General features: G+C 31.1%; 1 long non-coding RNA gene across 1 annotated transcript; it reads right to left on the minus strand.

The window, feature by feature from the left end:
• Nucleotides 1–7,589: 7,589 nt before the first annotated feature.
• On the minus strand, nt 7,590–9,288 carry LOC135615996 (uncharacterized). The gene is made up of 2 exons (XR_010488213.1): nt 8,899–9,288; nt 7,590–7,831 (listed from the first exon to the last, which is right to left on the minus strand). It is a non-coding gene; the product is annotated as an uncharacterized LOC135615996 (long non-coding RNA).
• Nucleotides 9,289–12,031: the final 2,743 nt, after the last annotated feature.

Consider the following 12,031-nt stretch of genomic DNA (forward strand, 5'->3'; position numbering starts at 1 on the left):
ATTATCTTTTGAGCATTAGGCTTTGTTGCTGACAAAAATATACTAGAGCAAATGATGTTATAAAGGCACTTCTATTTATAACATACATCTTTTCCTTCAAAGAAAAATACTCAACGAAAGACACAAGACAAGAATAAGTAGCTCAGATTTCAAACCGTTTCCTTTGCCCTGGGTGTTCCAAATTGAGCAAGCATAATGAAAGGTGGCATGACACCTTCTTGCAGTACTAGACTTCAAAATTTTTTACTACTCAAATACAGTTGCAACAAGGTCGATACTGCGTTTTCCCTTCCCCTCGCAGAGCCTATCTCAACGATCTCTACTAGTGGTGGTATACCACATTGTTGAGTAATCACTAGGCGTCCTTCAGGAATTATCGATAGATTAGCCAAAAGAGCCACGGATTTGTCAATCATTCATGAGCTTGGATCCATCAGCTCAATAAGGTATTTAACTTCACCCGCTTGAACTATCCTCACCTTATTTTCTATGGTTACCTAATTGATGAACAAAGACTCTTAAGAAGTCTGAATTCACATTTGTTAAATGACTAATTTTATTATCGATATATTATGTCATGGTTAACTAATGAAACCCTTATCAAGATTTCTCAGAAAAGTTGTTTATTAACATGCCCTTAACTTCTGAATCAGCATTACATCCAGATGTATCTCTCCTCTTTGAATCGAGGATATAACAATTTCTTTTGGATTTATCAATCTAAGTATGAGACAATATATCATAACATTATTAATTATTTTTTTATTTCAGGGTTATCTCATCTTAATTGAAAAATAAAATATTTTTTCATGAACAAATCTAGTTCTCTTTCTTTATTTTTCTTAGATTTTTTTTTTACCTTTTTTAATGTTTGATCTTGTGCAATCCTTTTCAGGATATTTCTTTTGTTTTTTTTTTTGTAGATCTAGTACAAGATTCTATTTACCCTCTTTTTCTTGATTCGAATTTTGAAAATTTATTTTAATAGAATCATTGATGTTTTGATTTTTACTAATATTATTTTGATTTTCATTTTTACTAATATTTTTTTATTTTGATTTTTACTAATATTATTTTGATTTATATTTTTACTAATAGTATTTTGATTTTGATTTTTACTAATATTTTTTATTTTGATTTTTACTAATATTTTTTATTTTGATTTTTACTAATATTTTTTTAATTTTTATTTTTACTAATATTTTTTATTTTTATTTTTACTAATATTTTTTATTTTGATTTTGATTTTTATAATAATTTTTACTAAATATTAGTAAAACATTATTAATCATTTTTTTATTCTAGGGGTCATCCCATTTTAATTGAAAAATAATATTTTTTTTAGGAACAAATCTAGTTCTCTTTCCATATTTTGCTTCGATTATTTTTTTTACCTTTTTTAATGTTTGATCATGTGTAATCCTCCTTAGGATATTTTTATTAGTTTTTTTTTTGTAGATCTAGTACAAGATTTTATTGACCCTCTTTTTCTTGGTTCGAATTTTGAAAATTTATTTTAATAAAGTCATTAATGTTTTGATTTTTACTAATATTATTTTGATTTTTCTTTTTACTAATATTTTTTAATTTTGATTTTTACAAATAATATTTTTTGATTTTGATTTTGATTTTTACAAATAATATTTTTTGATTTTGATTTTGATTTTTACTAATATTATTTTGATTTTGATTTTTACTAAGATTATTTTGATTTTTACTATTTTTTATTTTGATTTTTTCTATTTTTATTTTGATTTTTACTTTTTTTTCATTTTGATTTTTACTAATATTTTTTCATTTTGATTTTTAATAATATTTTTTATTTTGATTTTTATTAATATTATTTTGATTTTGATTTTTACTAAGATTATTTTGAGTTTTACTTTTTTTATTTTGATTTTTACTAATATTTTTTATTTTGATTTTTACTATTTTTTATTTTGATTTTTACTAATATTTTTTATTTTGATTTTTACTATTTTTTATTTTGATTTTTACTAATATTTTTTTCATTTTGATTTTTACTAATATTTTTTTTATTTTGATGTGTACTAATATTATTTTGATTTTGATTTTTATTTTTACTAATATTTTTTATTTTGATTGATACTAATATTTTTTGGTTTTTATTTTTACTAATATTTTTTTATTTGATTTTTACTAATTTTTTTTATTTTGATTTTGATTTTTACTTTTTCATTTTGATTTTTATTAATATTTTTTTATTTTGATTTTGACTAATATTATTTTCATAATTAATATTAGAAAGAAGTAATTTGATTGGTATGACCCATGGTTTAATCATATATGCATCAAAAGGTAAAAAAAAATTTAGGAAGAACCAAGGTTCTAGATTTGATATGGTAGAAAAATTTCGATTTATTCCTATCCAATCAAAAAAAAAAATTTGATGAGTCTTAGTCTTAGTATTTTTATCCATTTCGGTACCGATATACCTATCGATCCAGTCCTCAATATTACTATTATTTCTAAGGTAAAAATGAAGAATTCTATAATACAAATATTTTTTATCCAGATTTTTATGGGTATCAATTAAATATCCTTTTTTAAGGTAATCATCAATAGTTATATTTAGTAATACATAAAACGATTCAGTGTGTATGAGTCTTTACTATCCTCATAATTTATATATTCATATGATAAAATATTATATCTGTAGTGTTTTTTAATTTTTCTTTTTAACTCGTCAATATATCCATTGCATAAAAATTTTCATTCATGTAATGAATTAATCAATCTTTTTCTTTTTAATGAATACAATTTTATTAATTCTTTATTTTGAATAGTATAATGTTGATTGACTCTATTTCACCATTTTTTTTATACTAATCGAGAACATTTGTTCCGAGAAAAATTATATTGATAATGACCCTTTAACCAGCTTCTCCATTTATTTATTCTAAACTTATTAATTTTCGCATGCCTTGATTTGTAATCAAATATTCCTCATGTCATACAATAATACTTTATCTTATCTTTAATAAAAGGATAGGTCTCCTGATCGAGCTGTCTAAATAAATTGTAAGATGATGTTTCTTTCCATATATGGAAGCATTGATATTTCCCGTGCGATGTAATGATTGTAGCATAGAATAACAAACGTCATTCATCTCAGAACTCTTTAAAACTCTCATTGTATGAAGTCATGGATCATACTTCACTCACCCTTTGTATTGTCATATAATCAAAATTGATTTATTTTGGTATTATACAGTGAGCTATGATGTGCCGCTAAATTATTTTGATATTTTACAGTCATACAAGTATTTTGGAACTTTAAGCGGTACATGACTAATCAATTCTCAAAGGAGATAGATTTGTCAATGTAAAATATAGAATTAGGAAAGAATCTCCTCCGGTAAACATAATTAATTACGCTCCTTAAGTAACATAACTAAGAAACTAAGTCTTTATTTAGCAAACCCAGTCTTCATGGAAGATAGATTTAGCTCTTTCAAGTCATATGTACAGGGGCAATGCCATTGATGAGCTCAGAGAGCTATAGAGGGACACTCTCTTGGCTTCTCAAAGAGCATCAAGTGTGAGAAGTTAAAAGGAGAAATAATTGACATTTATGCCACATATGTCCAAGGTACTATATGAAAAATGTAGCACTAAGAGGATGCATTTTAACTTATTCAGTGAAACTGTTTGCCAAATCTGTGGCTAAGGATGGAGAGCTGTCATGAGATGTCTGAAGTGTGTAGACCTCGAGTTACTACTCTCCACATTGCAAAAGATGGTCATGGAGGAAACCATCATCAAACGTCCGAGAGTACCTACATGGATCATAAGCAAAGCTTGTCGACCTGTGCCACAGTTGCATCGCCATGCCCCTCAACTCCGACCTTAGCTTCCAAAACACTTGCTTCATCGACCTCCAACACTCCATAGACGCCCCTCACCTTGAACCTTCTGCAAATTCCTCACCTTACTCCTTCAATGCCACATGCTCGCAAACTTATTATTTATAGCCAATGTCAAGTGTCACTGTTCATCCTGGGATGTATTATCTCACAAACTTAATATCGGTGAACGCATCGCTCGCAAGACATACATTTTAGGGATGTATTATCTTTCATCTTTTTTTTCCTATTATGTTGTATATATAAATTCATCTATTTCTTCTTTATTATGTTTCGACATACGGTTCAAGTTGAATGTGATTCTGTTTGAATTGGGTTGAGGTTATGGTTCCACCAGGCCGCATTGACTCGATCTGGGCTCGCCCATAACAGGATTGAGCTCCGTTTAGGTTCGTTGAACCCGCTCCCCCCGTAACAAACCCTTCCAGAAGCTCTATCAGCCTGATGAGCACACTTTAAAGGCCATATCTCGCCTCTTCCGTGTCGTTCACTAATTGCCTCTTCCACTGCTAATGCCTATTCTCTCTGCTCTTTAGGGCTTCTCCCAAATCCTCCTCCTTCGATCGTATACCCATTCCTCGAACCATTATTTTGGAACCATGGCGGACGACCATGCCACGATGGAGGACGACGAGATCACCCAGGAGGACGCCTTAGTAGCCATCAGCGCCTACTTTGAGGAGGACGGCCTCGTGCACCACTAGCTCGACTCCTTCGATGAGTTCATCAAGAACACAATGCAAGAGATCGTGGATGAGTCCGCCGACATCGAGATACACCCTAAGCGCCAACACCACCCCGATCGCCAGCCCGACTCTGATGAGATCCCCCTCTCTTTTCCTCGTTGATTGGAAGTGGTAGCGATTGATATGTACATCGGTTTCTTGGTCGATTGATTAGGAACATTGTGCTCTATCACTTCTTGTCGTGCAATCTATCAACTTGAATCGAATGATCTTTTTTGTCGAATTTGTTCTAGAAAATAAGGGTTTCCCACTTCTGAGTCGTCCTAGTTTGTCTTCGTGCAGACCATTCACAAGATAAGCTTCGATCGGATATTCTTGAGCAAACCTATGGTGACCGAATCAAATGGAGAAACTATAAAATTATTCCCCAAAATACAACATTGAGGAACTTGATTTATTCAACTTCATTATAAGTTGATGTTACTAAAATCCTCATCAAGAAAGGACAGGATTGTGAAATAGACTCGAGACTTACTAAAAGTATTTATTGGAAAAGTAATTGATTCTTTTGAGCTGTATAATTGTATCGTTCTTTTTCTTTGTATTTTATTCATTGTGTCCTATAATGTTCTACTCAAGTTATTGCAATTTGTACCAGAGGTATGAGAAGGAAGAGTGTCCTTATGATTAAGGAGGATATTTTATCATTAGTGGAAGTGAAAATGTACTAATTGAACAGAAAAAGATGAGCACTAGTCGTGTATGCGTTTTCAAGAAAAAATAGCCCAACAAGTATGCCTACATGCTCAAGTTTTATTAATGATCGAGAAACAGAATAGGCCAGCATGAAAATAATTTAAAAGGAGGCGACATCTCCTCATCTCCTTGTCATCTCAAACAAAGAGAAGAGGAAGGGGGCGACGTCGCCTCCTTTTTAATTTTTTAATATTATTTTTATAGAAAATATATCTTAATTTTTATAGTTTTTATATATAATATAATATAAAAATTAATATATATATATATATATATATTATTAAAAATAATATTAAAAATTAACTGAATTGTGTGTTAAAATACCTATTGATTCTATATGCTAACTGTTTCTTCCAGAGGATAGTCTCAACAATTCTATCATTTGTGTATTGAAGAAATCATAGCAAATATGCTTCAGTATATTTTTGTCATCTCTAGAAGAAGTATTTAGCATACAAAATCAATAAATATTCTTGACACACAGTTCAGTTAATTTTTAATATTATTTTTATATAAAATTATATATATATATATATATATATATATATATATATTATTTTTTATATTATTATATTATATTAATATATAATATATCATATAATATAAAAATTAATATATATTTTTTATAAAAATTTTAAAAGGAGGCGACACCTCCTTTTAAATTCCTTTTATGCTGCTTATTGACCTGATATGTTTCTCAGTCATTAATAAAACTTGAGTCACATAGACATACTTATTAGGCTATGTTGTGGGAAGGGAAGCCTAATGTTCCTTTTGTCCTGAAACAAAAACGTACTAGGAATAAAGATGAAGCAACTGACCTCCTCTCAAGAACAATTACTGCGTAGCATAATGCACTCCATTCTGCATGTCAATTTGTCAAACATTTGATTTGGAGGATGTTCTGAACAAAATAGAGTGGCCAAGCAAAAACGAAACGACTGCTGAAAACATATTTTTATTCGAAGTGAAAAAGTAAACCTTTGAACGGAGGTCCGAAATCATCGATGACACCTATTTTACACCTATAAGAAAGAATGAGATGCATCCTGTCCGCAAGTATAAAAATTAAAGAAAGAAGAACAACATCCGTTTGATAGAACTGTTGTGACTGTCAATCTCTTCTTTGATGAATTGACCAATCATATACAAGTTCCACTTCCCGGGTGGCTATACTTGGCAATTGGACCAAAAGGGATTGGTCAAGGATTTGCGTGAACAGAACTCAACCCATATAACCTGTCCAGAGGACTACAAAATTGAATCACCTAATAATGCTATCATAAGCATCATCATCACCATCTCGATCATCAAGATGTATCCTAGTGTCCGCACCACTCCTGTGATGTTCCAAGTGGTGGGATGTTTAACATAAGAATACAGTGAATAGATAATGAATCATTACATAAAAGCAGCAGATAAATTGGAAAAATAGTTAACAGAAATAAATAATCACCTAAGCGTCCAAGCTTCTTCGGATCACTGGTTGATCCACTACAACAATTGATCATATTACAGATTTAACAAATATATTTGAAAGAATATTATATTTTATATAAACAATAATACTATATATAACATCATTTGAACTTGGATCGTACAACTAGGCGACCAACAACCACACATTCATTATTCCTCAATAATGAAATTAAAAATAACAATAATAACCAAAACAAAAGATAAATTTCACTATAAATCTCAAACTAACAGGATGAACATATACCATGAAGTATAGTCTTAAGCCTTTTTGTGTCATCAAATTGTTAGGAAAAGTCACTAGGCGATCAAGTTGACTACAATCAATTCTTAAAGCTATTCGAAACCCCGATATGAGATTCCTAATTCAATAACTGAGCAAACCAAAACAAGAAAAAAAATAATGAGATACAAAAAGAAAACAGCAAAATTATAAGAGAAGAAATGGAATTTACCAAGCCATGATTGGAATACCAATATCATTGTGCACCAGATACACCATCAATAACAATGACAAACTGTAAGATCACAATTACCTAGGGCAGGCTGCATGGATCTTTCCCACCACGGAGTTATATTGAGGCCAGCACCAATGTTCTAAAACAAGGGGCCCAGTTCCCAGTTTTTCTGGTAGAGACCAACCAGTCTCATCTGTTTCTGAATTAAATAACAAGAGGAAGGAGCCATAAGGTCACAACTGTTTTAAGTCAGTTGCACGAATCTTTACCCACCACTAAGCTATGTTGAGGGTAACATTACTGTCTTAAATTGTCAAACAATTGGCTCAGTCCAACATGCTACCGATTCATTATAGTAGCTATGCAACTCTGCTGTTCAAAACATAATCAGTTCTGAAATTGTTTTATAGCATGACAATCGATACACATACGTACACATGGCAGCATGATACCATGACAGACTCCATAAGAAACATTCCACACCAACTAATCTGACAGAATTCCATGTCACCTTATTTCCACCTCGCACCAACTCAGCCGAGGCATCACAGAACAATAACACATCAACCTGTGTGAAAAACAAATTCTCCAAAAGATTCTAAACTCAGGAGATGAAGATGTATCATGAAAGTTTTTAAAATTACTCTATGATATTACGACAGAAATTGATAATAAGTACGATAACAACAATCAGCTACTTTTTCCATCATTTACTCAGTGAAATGCAATATATCTAATTCACCGAAACTCTAGAAAACTTTTGTTAGGTCAACCTCATTGCCAACTCAACCTTAGCTTTCCTCGCACCACAAGTTCCAATCAACTCATCTTATCTAACTAGAACATTTCTTTCATTTTATCCTCTAATTGGGCCGGCCTAATTGTTGGCAAATGATAAAATTTATTTTTCTCTCTTTTCTATTAGTCACATACATTCATCTATACATTTACATCTCATCAACACTAAATTTTTTAACATGTTACTCATACTTGTCCAACACTCCAATTTATAAAGCATGGCTAGTTATAACTATCTTATATAATTTTCATTCAAACTTAATAATTAAACAAAGATCCAGCAAAATAATAATAGCTTAGGTAATGAGAGATCCATTAAGTGAATCTCTACGCACAATGTAGCACAGTTTCATTTGTTCCATTCTTCTATGTTCACACTAGCTTCTTTTTCTGGAAAGACAATATGGCTTGTTGACATGGATAACAACAAAATTTCCAAGTGTTTAGAATCGGTTAAATGGATCTTTTGCCATCATTGAACTATAGTATTTTCGCAACTCAAGACACAAAGAATACCAGAAAAGAATGTATAAATAGGTGCAGAGTAGAATGAATAATATATATATATATATATATATATATATATATATATATATATATATATATATATATATATATATATATATATATATTCATTTTCTATGGAAAATTATATCTATATCCTGATATTGTGATGTAATATCAATGGTTTGGAAATCATGCAATACAAATAAAGGCATCTCCGATAATTAAACAATTTCAAATTTCCCCATGAGTGCGTACTCCTCATTAAATCCCTAACAAACAAACAATAGAAGAGGTTTCACGTTCAAGGAAGAGGGGAGGGGGAGATGGTACCAGAAGAGAACGAGGAGGAAGAGCACGTGCCTTCAAGCAAGGTCTTGGTCGTCGAAGTCATCGTCGAAGGAGTTGAAGAAGTCGGCGTCGACAGGGGGCTGCTGGCGGTCGAAGTCGGAGAGGATCTCGATGGGATCGGCGTCGTCCACCTCCATCCCCACGGTCACCGCCACCGCCTCCTCCATCTCCTCCTGCTGCTGGTGGTGGTGGTGGTGGTACAGATACGACGACGGCGGCTGCTTCATCTTTTCTTACACCAAACCCTTTCCCCGTCCAATGTGACTGCGACTTGGGAATTCCGGCCACATCGCCAATGCGTGCAACAGATAGTCCTCAAGTGGTGGCTTTGTTTCGGCTTCGTATCGGTCAACCGGACCCAAATCAGAGGTGGACCGGTCCAGGCTAGCTGGAATGGGCCAATTTTGTTGTCCAAGCTATATAATTTTTTTTTACCAAAAATAAAAATGTATTTAACTCGAAAAGGCATTGCCTATGCTCCGGAGGTCAGCACATTAAAAATTAAAAATTAAAAATTAAAAATTAAAAATAAAAATCTCGGGAGGGGAGGGAGGACGTAATCTGCCCTCGCCAAATCATTACTTATGCTCCTAAAGTCAGCTCATAAATAATAATAATAATAATAATAATAATAATAATAAAATTACAATAGGAAGAAGGTATCTCCTAACAAATTTAGTTAGTCAATTTATACATTAATTATCAGATTTTACCGGAGAAAAATGAGAAATGATACCAAGAATATTGATTAGGAGCTTGTCAAATATGTCTAATATGAGAATAGTCATCGATACATATGACTCTTATAGTAATATAAAAATTTCATATAGGAGTCATTCATATTCAATTTGACTATTATAGATGGAGCAATCCTCGTAACATCTAAGAATATGATAATAAAAAAATTAAATTATATCAAAATCTTAAAAATAATTACCAACGGAGTGATTTTATTGGGCATACTACGCCCGAAGAATCATATGTATTTTATTGGACATACAAATAAACATATAAAGGTAATGGGATAAAAGGATTTTCTATTGGATATCTCTAAAACCTTGAAGATCATAAAATAATTTTATCAATACCATTAAAGATGCAAAAGAAATTTGAGAAAGAAATAATATCAAGAAATTAGAAGTCTCTAATTTTGCTAAGCAGGAAGGCTAACTTTTTTTGTTTTGTTGGGAATAATATTGGAAAGGATAGGTTTTAATCAGTTGATAATCAATTTTGCTAGAATTATATAATTTATATGACAAAGGAAAATAAGTTGAAAGTTGAGTAGGATACTTGAAAATAAAAATAATGTAGGTGTAAGTTTAATCTTTAGGAACAAAATAAAGATCATTAAAAAGATTAAAATCGAATGTAAGTTGAGATCAACAATGGTTTGACAATCAAATCATCATGTCTTGAGCTCCTACCATATCCTAGAGAATGGATAACATCCTAAGCTTTCTACCTTTAAAAAGGATGGATGAGAGATTCACCAGCTTAAGCAAAGATACCCATCATGATTAGCCTAGCCATTAATGGGACGTAACAACATTACTAGCATGTCTATTACAAAGGTTAGAAGTCAATAAAAACCTTCGTGATCATATAATTATTAATTTTAATTCATTAAATTTAATTATTTTTTTCTTGTAACACATTTTGATAATATATAGTGTTATAATTACCATTAGAAATCTATATTCTTTTGACTAGACTCAGCTTTTCAAATTCAATTTGTGTAAGGGAGAGCTTTAAGTTATGAGAAGAAAAATGTCAAGATATTTCATATTTAGAAGACCAACCAAGTTTTCTTTGGTCTTAAGGCCCATGATTTAAACAGTAACTTTTGAGAGCCTATCTATCTTTAAGTTGACCTAATATAGACTTAGTTACACTATAAAAATTTTTCACTTTGGAAGATAGATAAATCCAACTGGTTTAGAAAAATAAGATGATTTTACTTTTTCTTTAACAATGTCATGGATGTTAGGATGTTACTTTTCTTTAAAAATTTTGTAGGAGCTTGCTAAAAAGATTTAATCATAAGACATTAGCAAATTCACGATCTAAATGAATCAGAATCTTAATCAAACCACAATAATTGTTAGACCATATAAATCTAGTGATGAAAAGAACCTAAATCCTAAAAAATATTATTATCAATAAAGTCCCTTAAGCAGCGAACAGATGGAGTAATAGAAAATCTTGATCCACCGTGCAACATCTTGAAAACCAATGAATGGTAGAGCTCTAAAAGACATTTCATGGAATACTATAATTTCTTTCTAGCGTAAACAACTTATAACAATCATAGAGAGGAATCCTTATTTTGAACAATAGCATGCATATACTAAGAATAGTGTGATTTCTCATGAACATTAATAGTTGGGCAAAAAAAAATTCATCATCTTTCTTTTTTTCTTGCAAAGAGTAAAGTGTAAAGAGCAAAGGGTGAAAATAGGATTCGAGTCTAAGATCTTACGATAAACAATTAAAATTTTTACTATTTAAGCTTGTTAACATATTTAAAAAATTTTATGCTCTATTAATACATATGTTCACTTCTTGATTCTCTTAAAAGAAGGATGATATCAATTTCATATTTCCAAATGATAATATCAATATCATGTCTAAGCTTGTTAACATATTAATACATATGTTAATACTCCTTGATCAAGTGATGTCGAGCACCCCCTATAATTCCAACTTAGTATAAATATAAGAAGGATTAAAGAAAAGGATGAGAAAAAGTATTCAAAGGGAAACACATCACTGCCTAAAGGCAAATCAAATACACCAATAGAGTAAATCACCTTAAGAGCCATTGAAATGGTCATATTATAAAATCAAACCCATTGCAATAGAATTAGAATTACTATTTAATCGAGGAGCTTTTTTTTTAAGAGGCAACTGCGTCATTAGAGATCTTTTAGATTTGACATCACAACCAGCACCGATGCTACCCCACTAATACGATCACATCGCCCTATAAAGACCTATGATGATCGGGTAACAATTATCCTCACCTGGGTTATAATATAAAATAGTTCCACTGACATGCCACTTACGAGGGATACCAGTGCCACCTAGCTTCATCATCTTCTCTAACATCGAT

The sequence above is a fragment of the Musa acuminata genome, chromosome BXJ2-6 (genome assembly GCF_036884655.1).
Source record: "Musa acuminata AAA Group cultivar baxijiao chromosome BXJ2-6, Cavendish_Baxijiao_AAA, whole genome shotgun sequence".
NCBI lineage: Eukaryota > Viridiplantae > Streptophyta > Magnoliopsida > Zingiberales > Musaceae > Musa > Musa acuminata.